We start from the raw sequence: 13,528 nt of genomic DNA on the forward strand, positions 1-13,528 counted from the left end.
CGATGACACAGCAAACTCATCTACATCCATTATTTCTTTTAAATTTATGAATGTTAGCTACTTCATTAAGCACAAGTACAAACTGCAGTCAAATTCTGCCTAATCTTTTCTCAGAATTACAGTAAATTCAGTTTGATTAATATTTACTCAATGTTTGTTATTTTCTTCTCTAATGCAATGACATCAAGACATGTTTTAGTGTGGATCAAGCATACAAATACTGTTTCGGCTCACCGTAAATCGAATTATATACGACAAACATGAACAGTCACATCTAAACTCTTCTACATGAAGGAAACACAGCTGTCAGCAGCAGATCTTCTTTCGGTTAAGCACTCAGGTAGGTGTTCTGCAGCATTTGAGTCGGATGCTAAAGGGTTGAGGTAAATCTCAAGAGCTGTGAAAGATCTCGTGGCTGATTCTGGAACTCAGTGAGTTATTGCTTTTATTCTAGGAGCAGTCAGGCTCTCATTGTAATAAATCGTGGTGCTCAATACCCGATGCGTGAGGTGTCAGTTATGAGGACTGAACTTGGCACAGAATTTGTTTTCCATCGCTTAAGCGGCCAGGCTGCAGCTTCTCCAAGAACGCTGATAGCCCTTTTCCTTCCCCTCATACCTAGCAGATACAGTAGTGTGGATGTTACTGGTAATAACAGAAAAAAACAGGGCACTTTAGCCTTGAAAATGTCTGTTAATAACTTTGAGGTCAGTCCGTCTGAAACCTGCCGGAGTGTGGAGCAGTGTACAAGGATGAATCTGTGAACGTAGCCTTGCAGAGTCAGACTCACACTATCAGCATAAAGCTCATTCTGACCAACAACTGCCCGTTTGGACAGAAAAAGATGTGTAGTGCAAACTACACATGCAAGTTTTCATATAAAAAAAAAAAAAAAAAAAAAAAAAAAAAACTTACCACATTTGGCTCATGAAATATGCATGAGCTACTTCACTTAATTAATATTCATGTTTCATTAATATTGATTAGGTGAAGTAGCTTCCGCTAATCATTGTTACTGACTATTAAATATCTTTTTCATTAATTGAAATAAAGCTAAAATGTAATTATTAAATGAAAAAAAAAACTTAAACTAAAACAAAAATAAAAGCTTAATAATAAGAAATTACACTAGCACATAATAAAATGAGTAAATAGTAAAACTATTAACTATGAACATGTTCCACTTTTTGACGTCTTTATGAATTACAGTATATTTATTGTTTTTCCTATTTCAAACTGTACAGATGTTTTGGTAAATGATTTGTAGACTATTAAAAAGCATTTTCATTAAATGGAAAAAGGAAAGAAATACAAATATTAGATTAAAAAAACTAAAACAGAAGTAAATAAAAGCTAAATAAAATAAAATAGAAATAAAAATGACAAAAGCACATAATAAAATGATTACAAAAATAACTAAAATAAATAACTGAAATAAATGAAAACTGAGAACATAAAAGCCAATTCAAAACATGAATAATACTATACTAGCATTTAGTATTAATACTAAAACAACACAGTTCTGAACTGCTGTGATAAGCTTTATAATGTGTCAGCAACACATCTAAGTTAGACGGCACGTCCACGAACCGCCCACCGTCTGTTCACGACCGTCTCGAGGCTTAAACGACCCTGTGCTTGTCATAGCCATTAGTCAATGATAATGTAATGGCAGAATTTGATTGTAGAGCTATATCATCTGTTTATTAAAAGTGACTGAAGAGGAGGGACAGTAAAATGGAGCGGCTCTCATTGATCCTCTGGCTGATTTTAAAACTAGACTATGAGCTCATCAAGTAAAGGCAAATAAAGCGTTGCTTTAAAAGGTTAAGATGTACCACAACAGTGACTGATGGAGCTAGAATTTGTGGACAACGTGCTCTTTAGTTGTTACTAAACAGAAATAATCTGCCTGTCATTCACATGCCATCTCATTTAATCACAGATAGTTCCCTCAAAAAATGAAAACTGTCATTATATACCAGCATGACTTTCATTGTATGTAAAGAAGCAGCTGAGATTTTCTGCTATTTAGCAACATCTTTTGTGTTCCACAGAACAAAGGAAGTCATACAGGTTTGTAACAACATGGAGGACAGTAAATGGTGACAGAATTTTAATTACAGCCATGAGGATGTCTTTAGTGATCATTGTAAATGCAGTATTTCTAAGGGTTTTCTTTACATATAGGGTTTGTTGTAACTGGAAGCATTTTTACCCGGATACCGCCCAGCAATCTCATCTGACAGCCTTCCCATAATGCTCTACAGAAACCCATTCCCCACTGCACTCATGCTGACCGAATGTCAGACTCTATTTCTAATATCTCAGTTCAATCTACACTGCATTACAGACGTGTTAAACGCACCAGAAGCCACACACTTCACAAAGAGACCAGAGCCCGTAAGCTGCTCTATTCAGGACTATTTTCTATTTCCCTGTGCATTTATAATGCAGAATGACAACCATTTGGACTTTTTCCCCTTTGTTTCAGATGTTTCTCCTAAAATTCCTTGGGAAAAATACAAAATAGACACAACTAAGTCAACATCTGTAATGAAATAAGAGTATAGAGCTAAAAACATAGCAGATCTTCTTTGGTTTAAGGAGAATCTGCAGGACAATGTTTGACTTGGAAAATCATGTGAAACTCCAGAGGAGACTTGTGTCTTTTTCTTTAGAGAAACATCTGAAAAGAAGAAAAGTCTTAATTTAATATCTTGTAACAAACTCCAGTCAACAGCTTTTGTTAATGTGGGTAATCAATTATTTGGGCTGTTGGTTTGTATGAATTAAATCAAAACATTGTTTTTGCACTTCTGGAAATGCCACTAAACTGCACCAATAATCCAAATGTTAACCAACATTAGTATTCAGTTACAGAGCCATGAAATTGCCACTAGTAATGACTCCTGAAAAACTTCATAGCTAAAGCTGCTCATTTAGCACTTATGCAAGCTTGTGCGCAAAATAAAGGCTGAAAAAGACAGATTTCTCAGTGATGTCACCCAAAAAAATAATTGCATCATTTTCTCACCAATGGATGCTCTGCAGTGAATGAGTGCCGTCAAAATGACAGTACAAACAGCTGATAAAAACATCACAATAATCCACAAGTAATCCTAACTCCAGTGCATCAGTTAACATCTTGTGAAGAGAAAAGCTGTGTTTTTAAGAAAAAAATCCTTCCAGAAATGATTACTATTAAATAAAAAATGAAGTCCTCTATGCATAATATTGCTTTCTCCAGTAATAAAAAAGGCATTTTAGAGGAGAGAAATTTGCACAGATCAAGCACCGTTTACAAGTGAAAACAGGCCCAATCAGTTAAAACTGTATGTTGGTGGATTTCAATGTGAGTTGACAAAGGGGCATGGATTTTTTCACTGGAGGACGCGTTATGAATTATGGACTCATATTTTGTCCAGAAGTGATGGTTTAAAAATAAAAAAGACTTGATAAATTTGTTTCTGAACAGTTTTTCACCATTTTTTTAATAAACTGATCGACTGGAGGATTATTGTGATGTTTTTATCAGCTGTTTGGACTCTCATTCTGACGGCACCCATTCACTGCAGAGCATCCATTGGTGAGTAAGTGACGCAATTCCAAATTTCTCCAAATTGGTTTCCATGAAGAACCAAACTCATCTACATCTTAAATGGTAAATTTTCAGCAAAATTAAGTTTTTGGGTATACTATTTGTTTAAGGCTTCTTCATGGACCCACAGAGGCCAGAAAAGAACCTTCATTTTTAAGCGTACAGCAAAAGAGAGACTAAGAGTCAGTTTCTATTAAACTTCACTCACACTTTTTACCAGTGGTCTCAGACTTTTGGCCTCCTTCATACTTCGAAAATCCCATCTTCGTTGCTCAGACTTAGAAAACCGCCCCACCGGGGGAACATGAGATTAGAGATATCACAGCCGCTTTTATCCGATAACATCAAATCAGAATTGCAACCTGGAGATTATCACCGCTACACCAGCAGGCAAAATACGGTGTGACAAGTTGGTTTTTATTTTTCCGTTATACAAATCCTAAATGGATTAGGACAGCCGTGTCTCTTTGTCCTTTATCTCTCATCTCCGCCTGCCTCGTCATTATTTTATTTCATGTATTTTTAGCGGTTATGTTTCAAAGGCAGCGTGCTGACACAACTGTCATCGCTCACATCCGTTAGAGGGTAACAAAGTGACACCATTCCTCCATCAGGAATCCGGGACGGAAGCAGAAAGCTTTCTGCAGCACCCACCTGCAAGATCATCCAGGCAGAACATGTGTTTGATCAGAGGCAGAATTGCTCTCCTACCTTTGCACCATCTCGTAACGCGATAGCGGCTCGGTGACCTGCTTCGTGCTCCGGCTCTCAGGATAAATAATCTGCCTCCTCTCCTCCGGTTCACACTCTGCACATTTAACAGCACACCCACATCAACGAGCCCTCAAAGAGCCTCTGTTTAGAAGGTCGGCGTTCTGGGGATTTGCTCTGCAGAGAAGAAAACGGCGATATTCTCCACGTGGGATGTTTCTTCTGACTGATGTGGCCAGATGCTGTCAGTTCCTGTAGCAGCAGGAAATAAAGCGGCGGATAGCGACCGCACTCAGACTGAACTGTTAGCAGCAGGAGGAAAAACAACTAGATGGAGGCAATCTAATGGAACAAATCTGTACAGAATTTAAGCAACATCTCTGAGGGACTGTAAGCTACATTAGTCAGGGAATACTCAGACAGATGGCAACAAAACTGATTTTTTTTTTTCTCCTGAAATGTGCTCAGATTTGAGCTGTCGTGAAGCTGAAAGGTAAAAGAAAATCTTTCCCAGTCGTGGGATAAAACCTTCTTGTCTTGCATCGTTTGCGGGACGTTTTGAGATGTTGCTATGTGTCAGATAACTTAACCGTGAGAGGATGTTGTTTCTTCTTCCATGATACGCTGTATCTGTCACAGACAGTGAATCACCTTCTTTCAAGGTGAATCACACAAAAACCTGTCAGGAACATGTCTGGATTATATCTCAAAATCAAGAGAAAGGAAGAAGAAATGATATTGTGCATGCAGAAAAATTGGAAAATAAAGAAAAAGGTTTTCATGACCATGAATATTTTATTTGCTGGTTTTGTGGCATTATTTACATGAAAAATAAGTGCATTTCCTTCATTACTGAAAGGTATTCAGTAATTCAGGCAAAATATGGTGCGATAAGTTTGTCTTTTAGCTCTGCATCCTATATTCAGTCCTGTATTTTGTACATTTACATTTTTATTTTATTTTTTACAATTACTGTAACAGTAAAACTACTGTTACACAATGGTTTTTAACCAAAATCAGAGCAATTTGAGAAAAACATGCTAAACTGTTCAGAAAATAATGTCACAATGCAATAAGATATCCACATATAGCTAAAAATAGGCTTTATTGTATGCAATATAGATATCTTAGGTCATAATATTACCCAATTTTACGTTGGTTAGTTTTTTTTTCCCTTCTCAATGTAAATTAATAACAAATAAATAAATATATATTTTAAATTTTTTGTTTTCTAAAAAAAAACAATTTTTATCTTGCATCATGTTAATCTAAATAAATAAATAACATTTTATAATAAATAAATACATTTCTAAGTAAATCATTCTGGCAATTGTTTTTCTTAACATCTTGTAAATCTAAAGAAAGAAATCTGGATATGCTAAAGATGAGTTCACATGTAGAGCTGAAGTCATTATTTTCAACATTATATTACTTTCTCATATGACAATGTATTTTGCAACTACAAATAAGAAAATAGTGTGTTAATTTCCTAGAAATTCAGTTTGTCTAAAATTACTGTTTGTTTGAGCATCCTAACCTGGAACAACCAATCACTCAATGAATTGTGTTTGCTGGGGGTGGGACTATCTGTGCACCCACCTAATAGCAGATAAACTGAGGGTCCATGAAACCTGTTCGAAAACAGTCATTACTGTTACAATTTAGTGAAAAAATGACACACTCCAGCTTTAGCTAAATGTAGTAAAACAGAACTGTTTCTCGTTCAGGTGGCATTAAAAGCATCAAAGTCTTTTCAAATCGCCAGAACATTTTCCCAGAGTGGCTGTGAATCGATTTAGTCCACAGTGCTTGATACAGGCCTATCCGATATTTTTGTTAGGTGACGCTCTGCAGAAAAAAAGAGCATAGAGGGGTTAGTGGTTCAAATCCTGGCTGTGAAATACTATTGACGTAGCCTGTAGCAAACAAGGCGTTTAATCTGAACTGCTTCAGTAGATATCCATTTACATAAATGGGCAAAAATGTAATCCTTTGCCTTGGATAAGAGCTTCACTGACTTGGGGGGGTTGACGTGAAAGTAAAAACTGCATTATGCTCTGAGTGTGTGGTCCTGACATTGTAAAAAGCCTCTCATGCATTCAGGTATAGTTTTGCTTGCTGACGGAGGCTGGTGTGACTTAGTTCGGATGGGTCACATCGCTTGGATGCATTTACAGCAGACACATCTGAATAGATGAATCTCATTTGGCTCAGAGAAGACTTTTTATGCAATCATTTCTATGCAACTGTTGGCACAAAATGGTATTACAATCTGTTTTTTGGAGTGGCAATGTCATAACATTGGCAACATTTGTAAGTGATATACTGTTCAAATGTTTGTGGCCTGTAAGATTTTTTAATAAATTTATACTTTTATTCAGCAAAGATGCATGAAACTGATCAAAAGTGACATTAAAACATTTAAAATGTTCTAAAAGATTTCAAATAAATGCTGTTCTTTTGAACTTTCTACTGATCAATCCTGAATAAAAAAATGTAACACACAATGTTTCCACAAAAACATTAAACAGCACAACTGACATTGATAATAATAAAAACATTTCTTGAGCAGCAAATCAGTATATCAGAATGATTTCTGAAGGATCATGTGACACTGAAGACCGGAGTAATATCTGCTTTTCATCACAGAAATAAATCACAATTGACAATATATTCAAAAATTGCAATTAATAAATGTTTCACCAGAGCCTGTTTTTAGCAGAATCTCATGATATTTTCCTGACTACTGCATAACAGTGTGCCTCAGCAAGTCATGATGTCATTTCTCATGTTTCTGGAGTGATTAGTCACATGACACGGTCTGAAATTTCACAAGTGGTGCAGATTTTTTATATCCTCTCTCTTAACTAGAGCAAAGCTTGAAATAAGCCATACCAACTATATGATCTTGGTTGTAAACATATGACACCGGTAAGACTATTAGGAGATTTGTAATTGATAATTAAGAGATTATTAGTGCTACATGTTTCCTATCCCAAAAATGCTGTCAGGAGAATCCCTCAGATGAGCAAATATAATAACGGCGACCTGTGTTTTATTTGCAGATCATTAGAAGCAACTTTCAGTAGTCAGAGAGATGATCATTATCGGCTGCCCTCCGCTTAACATCCTCTCTGTCTGCTGCTGAAGTTTTCCCCGGAGAACACCTTTAAAAGGAGATGGCCTGTCTAACAGAACAAATTAAAGAAGACTGGAAATTCAGCAGCATAATGAGCTGATTTAACACACAGGAGAAGGTTCAAAACCAAAAGCCCGATAACAAGTGCAAAAGCTGCCAATGGGTTTTGGCTGGGGAGTCTAATTTCCTCAAACGCGATATCCCAAACAAAACAAAAAACAACAACGGAAAATTGCTCGAGCTATTTCATTAGAACAGTAACACAACAAGCTCGAATAAGTGAAAGTCATTCCTCGCTCATGCTTGGAATTCATTTCACACATCAATATTCCCAGTCTGCGCTCGTGGTGAGGCATAATGCCCCTGAATGTCAATGAAGAGTAATCAATTAGATCTGCCTGTTATTGAGGCTTTTCTAAGACCTGATCAATACGTCAATGTCAAGCAACCAGACTCCAAACAGCAATTAAAACATGAGTAAAGCACATCTAAATATGCTCCGGGTGACTGTACGCTCACGTTTAGGTGTGTGTCAGACTTCCATTTGGGAACCAGAGCTCGTCTAATCATAAAGAGATTACGTTTTCCAATGACAGAAACGAGTGCATCGAGGCTACAAGTCAAGCATAAAACTGCATTTATTTGCTTCAAAGAAAAATCAGCCCTGTAGGGAATACAGGAGACCACAGAGACTATTTCAACATCCGTGGCAGAAGCATAAAGTGCTAAAAGACACCTGGGACATAAAGACAAACCTCTGATATGCAGACTTCCCCTCCGGGAGTCGACTTACAGAACACGTTTTAAACAATACGACACTGTCTTGGCCGAGAAAATGCTGCCAAGGTCACAAAAGCAAAGTCAAAGCGTCAGCACAAGTCATATTGGATTTCAAATAAACCCGAGAGAAAGCGTGAGCTAGCACCCATTCCTCACAACAAGACAAGTGACTTACTGCCTTTGATTTGCCCGGAAGAAAAACGCAGAGGAGGAACGATCCTCATCAAACACCTATTTTGCTTTCCCAACTGTGACTTGAGAACCACAGTAAAGAGAACAAAAGCAAAATGAAGGAGATGTTTGAGCCATTACTGTCAGACTGTATGTATGCCAAACGCCCACCGAAACAGGTGATGCTACTGAAACTAACATGTGGCTGCATAATGCACCATGGCATATGGGCCATTCTTCAAAACTGGTGCCATAAGCCCATCGCACACAAGTGCATACAAAAATACTGAAGCATGAACAATGTGCTAATACAGACATTTTATATTCTTTCATCTTGACCTTGGATTTTTTGCATCCTGCCATCTTCACAGTCCTTGCAGCAAATATTTACATTAAAGTTGACATTTTGCCTCTTTATATATCTTTTCATTTTAGTCAACATAATTGTTTTTCTTCCATTTATTTCCCAATGCATCATATGTGTTTGTGTTACATTTCCATTTGTAGACTTTTCCATAAATGCCATGACATTATCACCCTCTTTAAGGACAAGGTAAAGTCTCTTAATTGAAATGGTTGGTCTGGTGCCTGTTGAAAGGGTTATTTCTAAACCACTGATGTCTGAAAAGATTATTGGTTTTATAGTATTAATTAATTATTAGTTAACTAATAAAAACATTTTGTAAATTATAATTTTTTTGTTCCATAGTACTGATTTTAGACTTAAAAAATGTATGATCAAACATAGAATTTAACATCGTTTACTAAATGCTGTAGAAGTATTTTTCATTGTTCATGTCAACTAATGTTATTAACTAATGCTACCAAATGAGACCTTATTGTAAAGTGTTAGCAGGATAAATTATCTTCTGAAGAAGCACCAGTTGTATGACTTTGAGGTTTGCAATGACAAACTAAACAGTAAAATTTTATCAAGTAACTATTCTGAAGGCAAAATTATGTCCCAATATATATTAAAATGCATTAAATTAGCTGAAGATGGTACAGTGCAATTCTATAACACATTATATAACTGCTAAAATTTGTATAATTTTCATTCAAGCCACATTGAAATCAAAAATGACAATTTTTATTTCTTTACTGAATATTACAGTGTTTATTATAAGCGATTTTTTTCTTTTCTGCTGACATCATTATAATTTTTTTTATTATGTGCTCTTATTTTATTCAGTTTGTTTCCACAGGTTATGCATCAGACATGTTATTATTATATTCTTCCATTTGTAGACCAATGACCTTTTCCATTGATCCTAAAAACTTTCCCATAATGACATTATCATCCTTTCAATAAATGGACTCTTCAAGGACAAGTCTTTTATGTTATTTTATGCTTCAATTTTGTCAGTACAGACCAATCTATTTTACATCCTCGAACCCTGTTTCTATGGTTATTTATTGAAAACAACTGATATTTATAAAAAATAATGATAAAAATTTCAGCATTAAATTCTCTTCTTAAGAAGCATCGATTTCATGACATTGAACAAAATGATTTTTAAGTTTAAATAAACTTTAAAGTAATGTAATAAATAAATGAACTACTGAACTGTAATGTAACAGATTATTTAACTATTTAAAAGGCAAAATTATGTCCCAGCAGATATTACAAATATATTTAGCTAGAGATGGCACAATACCATATTAACACATTATATACTGTAGGCTGCCTGATAAAATGTTTAAATTCTTATTATCTTTCAGATTATACTCTTATATTCTTTTCAATTGATTATTGCGGTGTTAATTATAAATATTTTTTATGTGCACATAATTATTAACTCTTAAGCTTAAATCAAAAACATTAACTTTCTCTCTCCTCCACAACAACATCTCTTCTCTGATGGCGTGTGCAATGAAGTGCTGGGCAAAAATCACTTCCCTCCAGCAACCTGTCACTCACATGAGATCACAGCAATTAAAAACAACATCAATCCAACCAAATCCCAAAACCCTACATTTCCTCTTGTTCAAGAAGCCATTTCACTCACATATATCACAATAGAGAAGAAAAAGCGACTGCAATTTCCATTTCATGCTGACTTCTAATCTAGTTGGAAAGGCACCCATTTCGTACTAATGACCCATTTTATGTTCTGCCAGATGTTTAGGCAAAGAGAGCTTATTTCACCTTAAACTGCTTATTTATTTAAAATTTCACTATCAAGGAGTATTTCCCTTAAAGAAAGTTTTCTAAGTTCAGGTTGAGAAATGACTTGTATCAGTTAAAAGTGTTGAAAAAGAAAGATCTGGTCAATTCTGCATGCAAAGATGCAACATAGTGTTTAAAAGACATGTAAAAAAAAATATACATGCACAAAGAAAATGGTCTTTTTATGTCTTCAACAGCAAACAAAACACAGCCAGACGATTCGGAATATCAATTAACTTTGAGAACAAGGGAAGTAATTGAGAAAGAAAACATCATCTTGGGAACTAAAACTTTATCTCAAAAGTCAGATTTCTTTCGAAACTCCATATTTATATTTCAAAGTTAACATAGCAATCAAGCTAAGATTTCACAAGCTAATGATTATTTATTTCCAGCCAGTGTGAAAATACAATGCAAAATACTTATGAGTAATTACAAGAGCAATTAGATGCAATTATCAGGAAAAAAAGTATTTTCAAAAATGCCATTTTTATCATAATGATTTGTTTGTACTTGATCCTATCCATAAAAATGCTTATATACCAATCTAGCTGTTACTGTCAAATCTACTGCCATCGATACAAGTTACATAATAAAAGGCCACATTAATTACTTAAAGTTCAACCAACCAAACACAACCAGGGTAACACACCATACTATAATAAAGCTACAAACAGCAAATAAACAACCCAACATGCATGCCAATAATCATACACAATAATTAAATCTAAACAAACGTGCTAGTTTGCATAGACAGAGCTGGAGTCTAGACGAGTAAAAAAAAAAAAAAAAAATCCCCCAAAGTATAAGGATAATTAACATTTTTGTTCATTAAAACACCACAAAAGATTATTTTACAACAAAATTATACTCAATGCATTATTAAATATAATATAAATCGCATCGTCAAATTGTAAGGAAATTTAAAAAAATCTATATAATGCGATTTTTAAAATGAAAATAGCCCATCTACATACTAATTAAAAATAGAGATGGAAAACACTGTTCTCAAAAGTGCTATGTTTTACAGTGGAAGCTCTACTCACTTTAAGCACCTCGGACAGCGTCTGTCCCTCCATCAATAATACTCGAGCTTTTGACCCGGCAAACACTTCAGCGCACTAAACCGCTCTGTACAAACTCCAAGACTCACGACAAAACCACAGAACCCGTCACAGCTCACTGTTCCTCCAGCAGACAGGACTGAGCAGATAACCGCTCTTCAGATTGAAGTAAGAGAGACGCGATTGACTTACCGCTTCAGCCGCCTCCATCCTCCGAGCTCTCGCTGCTGTGAGTGAGTGTGAGAGAATGAGCCTCAATCCTCTGCGCCACGAAACCTGATGGTAGGAGCCGTCACGCGACAGGCGCTCCGTCCAATCACATCGCGCTCTGGTAGATACACAGCCAATCAGCAGTAAGACATGTTGCTCTGTTTTGCATAGCAAGGTTGATTGACGTTGTGAAAAAATTCGAAGGCGGGAACTCGCTGTCATACAACTTTAGTGAATTAAAAGCAGTACACAACATACTGCATTGGGCAAAATAAATAAAAATTAGAATGTGAAAATATATCTCACTGATTCTTGAGGAATAAGGCATAACATTAGTTAACACAACACAACGTAATTTTTATTACAACACATTCCCTGGACCGTTCATGAATGCAAATATTACATACGATTTCATTTTTTTTAAACCATATTATCACTCACCATTTTGAAAGAAATTGAGATTTATAAATCATCTGAAAGCTGAATAAATAGGCTTTTCATTGATGTATGTATTTGGCCGAGATGCATCTATTTGAAAATCTGGAATCTGAGGGTGCCAAAAAAAAAAATACATATAATGTACTATAATATAAAATCTCTGTTTGTGCTTTTTGACAACAAATTCTATATTTTTTTAATCCTTCATAGAAACATGTTAATTCAAAGCCAGCCTTCATTATTTTAATTATTTAATTATCTTAATTATTTAATGGAACAGATTATTTCACCAACCTGTGACTTCCATAAAAAATATGCAGTTGTCACCTTCCCATCCTAAACATCTGCTGGAGATTTCTTCTTGGAAGGAATGTTCTCTAGAGACACTGAATGGGTGATTTCTGTAAATCTGCTTTGAAACAATATGTCTACGTAAGTATTATACAAAATAAATTGACTTGAATTACTCTGTGGAGTTATTTTGAGCCGTTCTGGCCCTTATCATATGCATTTAGTCAACTTAATTTCCCCATCTCTGAGCAGATGGATGTCCAGTCAGGTGCAGCAGAGGTCTGTCAGGTGTAGCTGCTTTAACACCACTAATCTAATAGAGTTAACGCCTGAGAGACACTGACTATCTGCTGCACACGCTCAGACCCAACAACACTGCATCTATAGCTCCAGAAACAATAGGCCTACTTTTGAATATATAAGCTACACTACACAATACATAAAGACATAAGAAAGAAGTTGTACATGTGTGGGTATTATCCATCCTCATGATAATGCTTAGCATTTCCAGCTCATCCATCTAAGAGCGGTATTAGTCAGCGCTTTATTCATCTGGGGTAGGAAGGACAAGTGGATTAGGCCTTCTCCTGAGTTTATTGCCTCTGAGGATGTCATTATTGCAAGAGTATTATTCTAATTTTCTGTTTAATGCTTGAGAAAAGTTTTTAGATGACGCTAATGCACAAAGCCTATCTGGGAGGGAGTCATTTTGCAGTATTTAAAGTTTAAACATAGTTTTATTTTTTTATTTTTATTTTATTTATTTTTTTAAGTAATAGTTCACCCAAACATGAACATTTGCTGAAATGTAATGCACCCTCAGGTTATCCGAGATGTAGATGAGTTTGTATATTCATCAAGATTTGGCATTAGATCTTGTCCACCAATGGATGCTCTGCAGTGAATGGGTGCCGTCAGAATGAGAGTCCAAACAACTGATAAAAACATCACAA

The 13,528-nt window shown here is 35.6% G+C and overlaps 1 protein-coding gene across 2 annotated transcripts in view; it reads right to left on the reverse strand.

The window, feature by feature from the left end:
• The window catches only part of LOC127964516 (beta-1,3-galactosyltransferase 1-like), a 140,184-nt gene extending 128,312 nt beyond the window's left edge, over positions 1–11,872 (reverse strand). Inside the window, exon 1 of one of the 2 annotated variants that reach the window (XM_052564734.1) lies at positions 11,829–11,872. The gene's annotated coding sequence lies outside the window, so the exon portion shown is untranslated. The remainder of the gene's footprint in view (positions 1–11,828) is intronic. The other variant, XM_052564738.1, reaches the window with a different exon arrangement.
• Between the last annotated feature and the right edge of the window lie 1,656 nt (positions 11,873–13,528).

The sequence above is a fragment of the Carassius gibelio genome, chromosome B9 (genome assembly GCF_023724105.1).
Source record: "Carassius gibelio isolate Cgi1373 ecotype wild population from Czech Republic chromosome B9, carGib1.2-hapl.c, whole genome shotgun sequence".
Lineage (NCBI taxonomy): Eukaryota > Metazoa > Chordata > Actinopteri > Cypriniformes > Cyprinidae > Carassius > Carassius gibelio.